This window comes from Coffea eugenioides, chromosome 8, assembly GCF_003713205.1.
Source record: "Coffea eugenioides isolate CCC68of chromosome 8, Ceug_1.0, whole genome shotgun sequence".
In the NCBI taxonomy this organism is placed as follows: domain Eukaryota; kingdom Viridiplantae; phylum Streptophyta; class Magnoliopsida; order Gentianales; family Rubiaceae; genus Coffea; species Coffea eugenioides.
In genome coordinates, this window is record NC_040042.1 from 8,401,161 (window position 1) to 8,414,826 (window position 13,666).

At 34.3% G+C, this 13,666-nt stretch overlaps 1 pseudogene; it reads right to left on the reverse strand.

Annotated features, from left to right (window-relative positions):
- Positions 1–6,365: 6,365 nt before the first annotated feature.
- Positions 6,366–11,322, reverse strand: LOC113780131 (annotated as a pseudogene).
- Positions 11,323–13,666: the final 2,344 nt, after the last annotated feature.

Genomic DNA, 13,666 nt, shown 5'->3' on the forward strand with positions numbered 1-13,666 from the left:
TGTAGCTTGAAGTAAATTTGCATCAAACCAAACGCCTTGGTAATTAGCCACCAGGCCCCCTGCTACAGGTTTCTTTGGTTGCAACCTCTGGAAGATCTCTTCAAAGTGATCATCTTTTTGCTCCACTTCAGTTGAAGATGACATCTCCTGGATTACTTGAACGAAAATCTGTGTGTGTGTGTGTGTTTTTTTTTTGGATTGATATCAGCAAAGTTTGAGCCAATACTTATGTGCTGCACCATTAATGAAATGCTGAAGTTTATATAAAGATGATCAACTGTCCTTTAATATATTATCTAGACATCCAAGTTAGGACAGATCAACAGTCCAATATGTTATCCACTCATTCAAGTTGCGCTATAGTTTATGATATGTAAATAAATTATACAATGAAAGAGAGTAATGGAGTGATGATCCAATGAAAGTGATCGTTTTAGAATAAGATAATCCCCTGAGAATCATGTTGAGGGTGGTTTGAAACACAAGTTTTATTCATGAAATTTCAAAATTAAAATCGAGATACAAGTGAGCTGCTGGGATGCTGATTCAAATTTAGATGATATTATTCTTGGGAAGGACAGGTCAACTCAACTGTGAATTGTGTCATTCATACTGTTAAATGTAAATATAGCTACTAACTAACTCATATGTCTTGAATTTTCTATCTTATATTAGTATATTCTACCATTCACTAATCACATGTATTTACAACATTTACTAACTACCACAACCATTATATTTATCATATCTTACCATATCTATGTAAGCCACGTCATGTATTTGTAGACACACACAATTTTATCTAATTTAACATTCTCTTCATTTTCTCCTCTCTACTCGCCACTTTATCATTGTATTAGAGCTCCAACTTGGGGCCTGATTTATTACTTTTCTTTGTCTTTCATTCCATTATAAATTTTGATCTAATACAACAATCATCTCGGTGCCTCTCACAGCCAATTAGCACCAAGACATCATTCAATCAAGCACTACGTCATTACTGGGCCAATGCTTTATCGTAATTGTATCTAATCCTGATTCCGATGTCTCGCATCCTACCTCAATTGTTTTAGATGCCAAGCTTTCTTAAAGGCCGCAAACTACGGTGAGTCAACATAGGGAAGCGTGTCTAGCCCACTCAAGAAAAGGAAGAATCTTCTAATAAATATACTGATAGACGGGAAGAATGGGATCTCTTGGCTAATCAATACTTCTACTCCCTCCATTAGTACCTTTTCCATAGTTTTGACAGTGCAAAAGAAGTTTGGAATTTTTTGATAGAAAGGTATACAACAACCGATTTAGCTCATCAGTATCAATTTGCCATTAAAATACAATAGCTCGTCAAGAGTCAGGTCGGTCCAATGACTCCTTCCACTCTCAAATGAATAATCTTTGGGAACAGTAGTTGGCTGTCTCTGAGCCTGAATGGCGATGCCTTGAAGATGCTAATTTTTTTTTTTTTTTTTATCAAATATAGAGACAATATGAGATTAGTTCAATTTCTAATGGATTTACATGATGACTATGAACCTATGCGAGCAAATTTTTTACACCATCATCCTTTGTCTACATTTTGATTAGTTTTAGATGAATTGATCTAAGAAGAAATTCGTCTTCATAGCATGAATTCTAAAACTACTGAAATTGTTATGGCATCCATTTCAAAAGCACAAGCACAACAATTTAAAGGAGAAAAATCTCAAAAATTAAAGAACCAGTGTAACTACTGCAAATTTTGGGGATACAGAATAGATTAGTGCCACAAACGCCAAACAGCTTTAAGTCAAGATGGATACAAACTTGTGTCCACTAATTAATGGTTAAAAGTCCCACTGAATTTCATGGTAAAATGCCAATTTGTGACCCATAATTAAGATTTTGTACCTTTCTTAGTACTAGTAATATGCCATGTGTTTTTTACCTTTCTTAGAACTAGTAATATGCCAAGTATTTTGCACGTGGATATATTCTTTGAAGATATAACATTTTTTATATGATAAACTTCTTTGCTAAATACTGATTGTTAATATTATATATTCTAAGAAACTATGACTAACAAAATTTGGAGAACCTCTTTACAAGATCTATGGAGGGATTCCAGAAGTATATTGAGGTAGAATAGCTGAAGAGTATGAAGCCGCTACAAGAACCAAGAATTAGTTGGTTTTGATTAGGAGAACATGGGTTTTCTGCTAATGGGTTGAGGATGTTTGCAGCAAGAAGATCAAGGTTCACAGAGTATAGAAATGGGCTGGTTCCACTCCAGAAAATTGCCCGGGAAACGTTGGTTTTGAGACTGAATTTGGGATCAGATATTAGAGACTGCCATGACTGACTACCACACATTTGAATCGACACAATGATTTTACTGGTAGTCTTGAAGGCAGGAATAATTTGATTTGGGATTTTGGGCAATTTAATTTTTTTATCCGTTACTTGGTTTGGCTCCGGCAAATTTGGGGATTCCATTGTAAATTGGATGCGAAAATCTGAATTTGGAGAAACAATTATGCCAGCAAATTAAAGAACGAAACAAAATTGTTAGGGAAGGGAAGACAATTGGAAAGTCTCAATGTCTTATTTAGTTATTACTTTATTATTTTCTCCTATTTCTTTTTTCCTTTCTAAATTTGTTTAGGGAAAATTTCCTATAAGGTCAAAGTAGAAGTTAACATTTACAAAGTAGGGCATAACTTAAGGAAAAATGAGAATTGGGTAGAGGGTATTGTTCAATAATAATAAAAATTATCATTTGCTTTTTAAAATTGCCAAAATTCCTAGGTTAAAAACAAATTAAGAAATAGATTAGTTACAAATCCAAGATAAATTTGAGATTTTATTAATTTGATAGCTTATAATATTAAAAAAGTGACTACTTACGGAATGAGAAAAATTGTCTAATCAATGACTTGTAACGATGACTGTCAATTGATGACAACAGCGAGTGTAAGAACGATTATGATGGTAGTGATAACAACGACAACGTTAAAGACTGCAACAAATGATGATGGTGATGGTAACTCCTGACTTGGAATATAGCATTTAATTGAAGAACTAGTGAATTGATCGTAAGGGTAAAAAAAAAAAAAAAAAAAAGAGTGAGGGTTTTGAGAAAAGAAGAAAAAGGAAGAACTTTTAGGAGTGAAATAGACTTTAGCCCTTTTGTGTCCTTAGCAAGATTTTAGATAAAATTGTTGACTGACCTGAAAATTAACTCAGTCAAAGACTTGTTGGCTCAATAAAACCATCCTTAACTTGAAAATTGACATCATAGAGATGTTGTATATAAGTTTGAGAATTATTCTAAAACTACATCTAACTTATTATTTACATATGCACAATCATAATTATTGCACCCCCTACATTTAAACACTATTCCAAATTAATTATATTTTTTTAAAAAAAATTAACGCCTAATAGTACACTACTTCTCCAAATGATTGCTGACTGGCAATCGTTAGTCGCGCCATTAATTTAAACTTGTTAAATACTTAAATTGAAATACTCGTAGGAACGTCCTTCTCATGCTGCTGCATGCGGTCTCAAATTTCGGGAAAGATTTTGGACTTTCAATACTTAGAAAAAGTGGCACCCTCCAAATTCACTTTGGACTCGTCTTCTTTCACTACTCGTGTGGATAAATCTTTACATTTTGCAGAAAAATTAATCCGTACTTTCTGCTGCAACTGTAGTAAAATAGACAATAACTTAGCTAAATTTCCATCTTAAAAAATGTATGGTCGAATGTAAGATAAATGTTTAATTTTTTTTATATGCTTACATTTTGTATGAATGGCAATTACTAAATTTTGTCCATCAAAGTTTCTTAGAATATTAACAATCAAAATTTATCAAAAAAAATGTAGTATATAAAAAATGTTATATCATATTCACGTGCAAAGCACGTGACATATTACTAGTAAACTTTTTTTTTTTTATTTGAATCGTATCCCCATAAAAAATCAAGGCCGTGTTGTTGCTTTATTAGGATTGGAATTGTATCAGTTTCAAATCAAGGTGCCGTTGCATAGGATACAATCAAAATCCATCTACTGTTCTGATGGACAAGAGATGGCACGAATTTCAAAGATGAGTATTTTTGGTTCGTCTAAATAAGTGAAACAGACAACTGGAAACTTGTCAAGTGAGGTCTTAAGACAATGTATCACTGAAGCTGGCTACATTACGAGATCTGAACATATAATCAGGCTAAGTTGTTGTATCAGGCCTCAGACATCGAACTCTAGGTTGGACTTGATCTTTTTTTTTTTTTTTTCACAACTATAGATGTCCTATAACCTACTCTAACCTAATCTAAGGGAAGGGGGGAATGATCAACTAAGACCAGCCACATGTTGTGGCAATTTTTTTGTGGGAGGCGAGGGTTGAACCCCAGAACTCCAGCATCAACTAGGTTGGACTTGATCACAAGGATAAAATTGTGTCAAAGTTGTTTTTGGTAAACTTCTTGTGATCAATATGCTCTTTACACACACACCTATAAACTAACACCTAACACTTTTACGATTTATGTGTGATAAACCCAAATAGTTGATCATAAATATTCCATATCCAATTCCATAGTGGCGCAGCCAATTGGGTGCTGCGTGCTGAGACCATTATAAAGAAAAAATTATTTCATTAATGATAAAAATTACATTAAAAAATTTCAATAAACTGCGAAGTATTAAAAAGGATTAAGTTTCACTGAAAGCTCTAATGAATTGTATCACAAAAAGACTGCTAACCTTTCAACAAACACACATGCAAATGCATTATAGTGCTACAAGAACTTAATGTGTTCATTTATCAATGTGAAATATTATTGTGGCATTAATTAGCATCCTGAAATTAAACGAGATAATATCGATTAACCACAACTAGAAGCGGAAAAATCAAAAATTTCAGCGAAGAATTTTGTTTGTATACACAAAAGAAAACTGAGTCCAATATCTGCATTGAAGTGCAAAAGTTTCAGCCATATTTTTGGTTAATTTTATCACGGAAGTCATTGGCTGATATAGAATACTGAGGCAAAAGTATATGTTGGAAAAGAGGAACATAGAATTTTAAAGAGAAAGCAATTGATATCAATAGAGATACCAACACTGACCAGGATCCTTAAAACCAAACCAACACCGAAAACTAAGAGGCCTACAGACCTGACCTCATTGTTTCACGCCTTCTTCTCCTTCTCCAATTAAAATCAATGTGTTGGTAATTTATGAGCAATTTGCATAAATTATCTGGAAACAATTTGAAACTACTCAACTGGTCCCCCAAACTAATGTACGGTTTATAACCATTGTAATGTATGGACACAAATCTGCATTTGAAATCCTTTCAGCGATGAGTAAAATCTTGCTTTCTAGATTCTTGATGTAAAGAGAATATCCAGCCCGGAAGCTCTGTAGCCCCTTCAATTACTAAATGAAAAACATTGAACCATTTATTTTTCCATGTTCACTACTTTAACAATCCAGGGTTGGCAAGAAAAGTTGGTATAGGAAAGAGATTCTGAATATATCATTACTCTTAATCTCTTTGCATACAACAATATTCATTATCACATTTTTTTTTTATTTCGTCAATACTTTTTTTTTATTAAAAATTTTGGCAGAGTTTCCCCTTATAAATGAACGAAACTCCCTGTCAACAAACCTAATCTCATGAAAATATCCACATGACAGTTATTTAATACAAATTTTTAGCTAAGCTATAGTAATTTTCTACGAAAATTATATCACATTGATTATTAATTTATCAACATAGAATTGCATTGATAAAGATACTTTTGTTAAGAACCAGACAGTAAGGCCCCTGATCCATTTGATGAGCTTAGGGCATCTACAATGGTTTACACTCTTTAGAGTGTAATCCACATGCCATGTCAGTATTCCACTTTTTCCTCTTTTATTACACTTTCACTCATAATGGATTACACTCCACAAGGTGTAATAGTATGAGTCCACAATTAAATCAAATATTTATTTTAATAATGCATAACTCACATCCCATAAATAAATAAAGTAATTTTTAAAAATAATTTTGTTATTTTTAAAAAATAAAGTATTAAATTTCATTAAAATTTTTGCCTTTTGAATTTTTTATTTTTCTAAAAATAATATTATTAATTTCTAAGTTTGAACAATATATCTTTTTCTATCTATCAAAAATAATATATTGTTATTTTTTGAAAAATAATTATGCAGAACATTAAACAAATATGTGATACCTCAAATGCGATTATATCATAATAATCCATACTTAATTAATAATTCTTTATGTAATTAATTTGACCTCCATAACATAATATTACATAATTTAAATCAAATAAAATACAATTAATAACAAAATGAATACTAGTTTTCATTGTTATTGTCTCCGAATCGTTCCCAAATATGCTCGACCAAGTCTGATCGAAGTTGATGATGTACTTCTTAATCACGTAATTCCGTGTTCCTCTGACGGTAATATTGAAAATTTTTGGCCAAATCTTGAGTCACAGGAATCATTGGATCGTCATCGTCAGCATCCCCGTTTCTTATTGCATCTCTTTCATCTTTGACAATCATATTGTGCAATATGATGCATGTATACATTATATCTTTGAGTTTTGCTCTATACCAACATCGAGCAGGACCACGTACAATAGCCCAACGAGATTGGAGCACTCCAAATGCTCGCTCAACATCTTTTTGTGCAGCCTCCTGCATTTGCTTAAACTTGATCCTCTTTGGATCTCTAGGAGATGTGAAACTTTTAACAAATGTTGCCCATTCTGGATATATGTCATCTGATAGGTAATACCCTTTACTGTATTGGGTGCCATTTATCATAAATTGAACATCTGGAGCGTATCCTTGCAATACGTCGTTAAATAGTGGAGATTGATTGAGCACATTGATGTCATTGTTAGACCCCGCGATGCCAAAAAATGCATGCCATATCCATAAATCGGCTGATGCGACTACTTCTAGCATTATTGTGGGAGATCCTTGATCACCTCAAGTAAATTGACCTTTCCATGCCATGGGGCAATTCCTCCATTGCCAGTGCATGCAGTCAATGCTACCAATTATGCCAGGGAAGCCATGCCGCTCGGAATGCAAATTAAGTAAATGTTCAACATCATTAGCATTAGGCCTTCTCAAGTATTGTGCCTCATAAATATCAATCACACATCGGCAAAATTGTGAAAAACACTCGATTGCAGTGGTTTCACCCATTCTTATGTTCTCATCCAACTGATCAGCTGGTGCTCCATATGCTAACTGTCAGATAGCTGCCGTGATTTTTTGAAGAGGAGAAAGTCCCTTTTTGCCTGCTGCATCAACCCTCATTCGAAAAAACTCAGAGTAAGGGTTATTTGGAGAAAAGGATCCTGCTCCAACCTTACAAGTTGAGTGTTGGCCCTTGCTTAAGGGTTAATCCTAATTGGACTAATTTCACTTTATACCCTTAAACTTTTACCATTTTTTCACTTTGTATCTTAAATTTGTATTCTGGATACTTTGCACTTTAAACTCTTAATTTTAAAAAGTTTATAGCCTAAATCGTCAAGTTTATTTCATTTAGGTCCATTCAGTAACAATGTTCGGTGAATTTAAGATTCAGTCAATGGCACTTTACTCCTTCCATGGCCAACCAACTTGAAGATCTGATCTAAGAAAAGTCCGGTGAATCAGGGTTGACGATGGAATTCCATGGCAAATGTATCTCGTAAAGATGAGCACTAGACTGTTATGCATGTTTCATCTGGGCATTTCTCTCTGCCATCCCGCCACCTTTGGAAATTTAAGCTCAAAAGTTCTAACTGCAAAATTAAGAATATAAAACAAATGCCCTAATACAAATCAAGATTGAAGCTCCCAACCTCAAGATCACCCTCAAGATCTTTAAGTTATTGTTGCTTATTGCTGTGCGTTAGTATTCTTTACCTTTCATTAAATTTGATAGAAATGTTCTGTTTTACACCATGTTTACCATACACATCTGTGCACCTGTAACATTTCTAACATTTCTAGCTAACACATTACGGATAAGAGGCAGGGACAGCTACAATGTCGGTGGCTATTAACAGTCAACATTCGGCCAACAACACAAAAATTCAAAATATAATGTGTAGACGTACAAATTTGAAAAAACTAACACGCACTTTCTATTGTAGTTGTAATAAGTTAATACATGGTGCTACAAAATTGTACCAGTTATTTGGGAAGAATTTTAACTTATGGCAAAGTTTGTGGACCAATTGAGATTACTTGCATTGCCTTTTCCAAACTAAGGAATTGAGCAATTTAGAGTACAATAAAAAATTTCACTCCCACTTTGACTCGTTTAACTCTTTTTCTTACTTCTTCAAATGGAGATAATGATTTTCTCTTAGAATTGTGCTCAAACTTTTGTATGCTGGTAGTACTCTTCTCATTTTCGAAATTTTTTTTTTTAAAAAAAGGTATTAAGTCTTGTTGGGGGTTTCTAGTCTGGTGATATTTTTGTAAATTGTGTTTGAATTCTACGTAAATTGAAAAAGTCTAGAAGAAGTGGGGGCCACTATTCCTACACCAGAGAGAGGACCAATGAATAATGATTTAAAAAAAAAAAATCTAGCAAGGGATATTTTTGGGGTTTCCATACACATCTGTGCACGTGTAACATTTCTAGCTAACACATTATGGATAAGAGGCAGGGACAGCTACAATGTCGGTGGCTATTAACAGTCAACATTCGGCCAACAACACAAAAATTCAAAATATAATAATGTCTAGACGTACAAATTTGAAAAAACTAACATGTACTTTCTATTGTAGTTGTAATAAGTTAATACATGGTGCTACGAAATTGTACCAGTTATTTTGGAAGAGTTTTAACTTATGGCAAAGTTTGTGGACCAATTGAGATTACTTGCATTGCCTTTTCCAAACTAAGGAATTGAGCAATTTAGAGTGCAATAAAAAATTTCACTCCCACTTTGACTCGTTTAACTCTTTTTCTTACTTCTTCAAATGGAGATAATGATTTTCTCTTAGAATTGTGCTCAAACTTTTGTATGCTGGTAGTACTCTTCTCATTTTAGAAAAATTAAAAAAAAAAAAAAGGTATTAATTAGTCTTGTTGGGGGTTTCTAGTCTGGAGATGGTTTTGTAAATTGTGTTTGAATTCTACGTAAATTGAAAAAGTCTAGAAGAAGTGGGGGCCACTATTCCTACCCCAGAGAGAGGACCAATGAATAATGATTTTAAAAAAAAAATCTAGCAAGGGATATTTTTGGGGTTTCAACAGTCAAATACTCCCTCCGCCCCACTTTGATAGTTCTGTTTTCTTTTTTCACACAGTTTAAGAAAACGTAGTTAATTTTGTTGGAAAAGTAAATTTAGATTGTTATTTTCCTAAAATACCCTCACATTAAATACGGTACAACTTTATGAGAACTTGAATTGATGGTAAAACAAGAATCAACTCTCATTAAATGGGGTAGGTTTATAGTAACAACAACTTACATTAAATAAGGGTATTTTAGAAAAATTAAAATACAACTACATTCTTCAATTGGAAAGTGGACTATAATTTGGGACAGACGAAAAAGGAAAACAGGACTGTCAAAGTGGGACGGAGGGAGTAATGATTTTGGTCATAGAATTGTGCGCAAAATTTTGTTTACCGATTGTAGTACCCTTCTCACTTTAGGGGGAAAAAAGAATTAAGTTTTTTTTTTTGGGGTTTTAGTCTGCAGTGAACCAATACAATTAATAATTAAGAATTAGTCAAATGGGTGGTGTAAACAAACATCCTTGTTTGGATTAAGTGAGATCACACATCCAAAAATCAGGGATTTGAGATATTAATACTGGTCACACAATAAATAGTGATTCCCCAAATTGTAACTAATTAATGTTTTGTTTATGTTGGATAGTTGATTTCCGCAAACAATAAATAAAGAGTATGCTTGGATAGAAAATTATTTGAAATATTATTTAGAATAATCACTGTAATATTTTTTGTAATGTGTCGTATGTTAGATAAAAAAATGATTGAAAAGATAAAAATGTGATAAACTATTTTAGTAAGTACTGGAAAAACTCGCATGTGCGTAGATATATAATACCATGGTCCAAAACTGATAATTTCGGTCTTACAATAAGCAACAAACACGCACATTGAATTAATACAAACTTGGGTTTATGTTTGTAATTGAAGCAACAAACAATTTGAACGTAACTGAATTAGGCCTTTTATTTTGTTTTCTTTGTTTTTTGAGGAAAAACTGTTGAAACATGGATCCGTCCTATCCAACATTCATCTTCTTCAGACAGAATTGCCATGGATATCCAGTGTCAACCCTGATTCACCAAACTTTTCTTGCATCAGTTTTTCGAGTCGGTTGGCCATGGATGGAGGAACCAAATTCACCCAATCACCGACTTCTCCTTTCCTGAAAAAGGAATTATGCTTAACTCCGAAAACAGTTTGCATCTCCCCCTCTTTGTTACAGTTCAAATTCTTAAGATTTTCGAAGCTACAAAGCGTTGCTATCTCTTCAACCAAACCTGCTTCCTCTTCCTCAGCTGAAAATGGATGACCTAAATAGTCAGCTATCTTCTTCACGGAGCTATTGATATCCTTTTTTAGATCCTCATACTTCAAAAACAACACTTTTTGAGGGTTCTTCAAGCTTGCATTCCAATATCCCAAACAATGGTCCCAGAATGGACCATAAGGGTATATGCCCTGACAAAATGTTTCAAAAGGTACATCAAGAGAAGCCAATGGCCTTGATGCAAAACCATTTTGCAGCGCAAAGTGCAGCGAAGAGGTGAATACATCCAAAGGGTTTCGGCAAAGGTAGATGATTCGACAGTTGGAACAATCCGAAATGGTGCTCGGAAGGAATTGATAAGGTAGGTGAGTCGCAAGGATTCGCGGGCAAGGCATAGCATCTATATCAGGAATATTACCATCTTTGTACAGATACATCTCGAGAAAAGGAACCAGATAATGAGGGTTGGAGGAGAGCAAAGGGCTCTCATCAACTGAATGATTGTTACGGTTAACAATACTGAAGGCGAGGGCTTTCAGCCATGTGGTTCCTGATTTCGGCATGGTGGCCAAAATAATGTCAGAGTCATTGGCTTTGAAGTGCTTTTGAAAGGTTAGTGTAGCTCGAAGTATAAATGCAGCAAACCAAATGCCTTGGTAATTAGCCAGCAGCTCCCCTTCTACAAGCTTCTTTGGTTGCAACCTCTGGAAAAACTCTTTAAAGTGATCATCTTTTTGCTCCACTTCAGTTGAAGATATCATTTTACAGGTATTCGACATTTCACGTGTTAGAATCCAGCCTGCATTGTTACGAAAAATTAATTTGATAACCCACAAAAGTAATAACGAGAATTATAATAAAATGTGAAGAAAATAATAAAAGATGATAACATAAAAATTTACGTGGTTCAGTCAATTAAATCTATGTCTACAGCAGGAGGTGAGCAAATTCCAATAAAGAAGCATACAAAGTTTTGGACAAATTCCAAAACAGGAAAGAGACAATACAAAAAAGAAATATAAATAAATTTAGACAAATGGAAAAATCTCCCTGAGCTCTCTGTCTCTCGACGTTTAAGCAATGTAGTGTGGTGCAATCCAAGGCTTTTGAAGTCCCTCTTTATATAGGCAAAATTGCGACTGAAATTTGTACACTATATGAACCAAGATTATTGCTGATTTTCGACTTCAAAGGAAAACAAAACTTGGCCTTCATATTAGTACTACTATAGGACGGTAGAAATTTAGCTTGTTAGCCCATTTCATCTGACCAAAAGACACGGAGGGTGGAAAGCCACTTGCATGTTATTTAATGCTAACACATCTCCACCTTGATTTTGCATCCGACATATAAAAAATAAAAAAAAATAGTAAACTTGTTCCACCTTTTTCTTAGGAGTCCTAACGAGCTAATATCACAAAAGTATCAATTGATAGGGAAAAATATCTCAAGAGAGTCTATCAAAGAGTCCAATATGTAAGTTAGGAACCTAATTTTGATCCAAAAACTTAAGCTATTAGGTCTTGGACCCTTACGTACATATTAATCACTCTTTCTCTATTTTTCGGACCAATGTGGGACGTAATCTTTTTACTCATGAACCTAACAAATCTCCCCCTTCATGAGTAACCCCTATATTAAACCCAAATTTACAAGTTCTTCTTCGAACCTACTTTAATACTCAACATAAGCCCAACTTATCACCTAAGGTCATCTCTTCTCCCAAACATGGACCCACTCTTCTTCAACATTCAAACTGCATTCTGGATCCCTGCTAACCCTTGGTTCCTTGGTCTAATAACACCAACTGGACCCCTACCAAACCCATAGCGCACCTGATCCAACACTAACCAAACTCCTTGGCATTTCGGTCTACCACCAAGAAGAGAATAATAGGAGGAAACACCTCGAGAGAGTAGCCCAGTCTCGCAACCTGAGACTCCATCAAATTGGTAATAATGAAGGCTATAATAAAATGTGGAGAAAAATAATAAAAGACAATGATACAAAGATTTATGTGGTTTGGTCAATTAGACCTACCTTCAAGGGAGGAGGTGAGCAAATTCCACTATAACAAAGAAGAACACAAAGTTTAGGACAAAATTCCTAAAGTCCCAAAACAAGAAAGAGACAGTACAAAAGCGAAACTCAAATTTAGATAAAAGGAAAAGTGTATGGCGAAAGAAACAAACGCAACTATAAATGGGGTAACAGACGAATGCAAAACCCAACAAACAGACGCAAGGACAAACCAGGGTAATATTACCCTCGTTTATAGTTTCACCGGGAACTTGGTTCTTTCTATATTGGCTTAAGCCCATTTGTCAAGTTACATCTGAGGGGGTGTTAAGGAACTAAATATCCTGCCTCAATGTTTTAAGAATTTCCAGTAACATTAATAAGATCTCGAATTATTCCACTCATGGACAATTGATTTTGAGATAGAATCCAAATTCTTTATCACACATAATTTTAGACCAAGGGCACCTCCGGTTACTACTAGTAACCACATGGTGCAATAGATGGCTTCCAATAACATTAATAAGATCTTGAACTATTCCACTAATGGTCAATTGATTTTGACACCGGGCACCGGTTGCTACTAGTAACCATATGGCGCAATAAATGGCTCAAATGGGGTAGATACTGAATTACTAATTACCCCAAAAAAAATAAAACCCTAACATAGAGTTATTGCTATAGAGTTAAGTAACTCTATGTGTTTCCTGTACAAACTTTCCTTTCTTTTTTTTTTTTTTGTCAATTGGCACTACTCCTACACTTACACTAATCTATTAAAGTGAGGATCCATTTGAATCAAGGAAAATTGATGAGAACTGAACTATCATCATATCAAACAGGTGCAATATACACTCGTTTGGATTTGGAGAAGCTGCATATTAGTGGCAAGTGATGGGAGGCAAGGATCGAACCTTGACCTCCCACCCCACAAAGACACTTAAAGGTCTTTGTGGTGGTCAATAGTTTAAGAGGCCATTAGTTTTGTACAAACTTTCCTTTCCCGATCTGTAAAATACTATTACAACTTGGCTCCAAAAAAACATGTATCTAGAAAGATGAAAATTTACATCTCTCGGAATTTTATTTTTCTATATTTCCTTT